The sequence below is a fragment of the Cystoisospora suis genome, assembly GCF_002600585.1.
Source record: "Cystoisospora suis strain Wien I chromosome Unknown contig_4750, whole genome shotgun sequence".
Lineage (NCBI taxonomy): Eukaryota > Apicomplexa > Conoidasida > Eucoccidiorida > Sarcocystidae > Cystoisospora > Cystoisospora suis.
In genome coordinates, this window is record NW_027157542.1 from 1 (window position 1) to 292 (window position 292).

General features: G+C 42.8%; 1 annotated feature.

The window, feature by feature from the left end:
• Nucleotides 1-225: 225 nt before the first annotated feature.
• Nucleotides 226-279: a sequence feature (Short protein (CSUI_008469, PHJ17705.1) was converted to a misc_feature.).
• Nucleotides 280-292: the final 13 nt, after the last annotated feature.

Here is a 292-nt window from a genome sequence, read left to right on the forward strand (position 1 = left end):
ATGTCATTTTCAGCTTCTATAGAAAGGATTGAGAGATAAACGGCGACAAGCATGAGGTGGTAGGAGAAGAGGAGAGAGGAAAAGAGAGAGTGTAAGAAAGAAACAGAGAGACTTCGTGGAGAGTCTTCTCAAAAATTGGTCGTGGCGGGAGACGGAAGAAAAGCAATTTCTCCAACTTTAACCATTTGTGTCTCTGTGAAATCTCTCTGCTGATCTCTCCACCCTATGGCTTTTCGGCCATCTTTGTCGTCATTCGAACTCTTCTTCTTTCTCATCTTTACTCTTCTTCTTC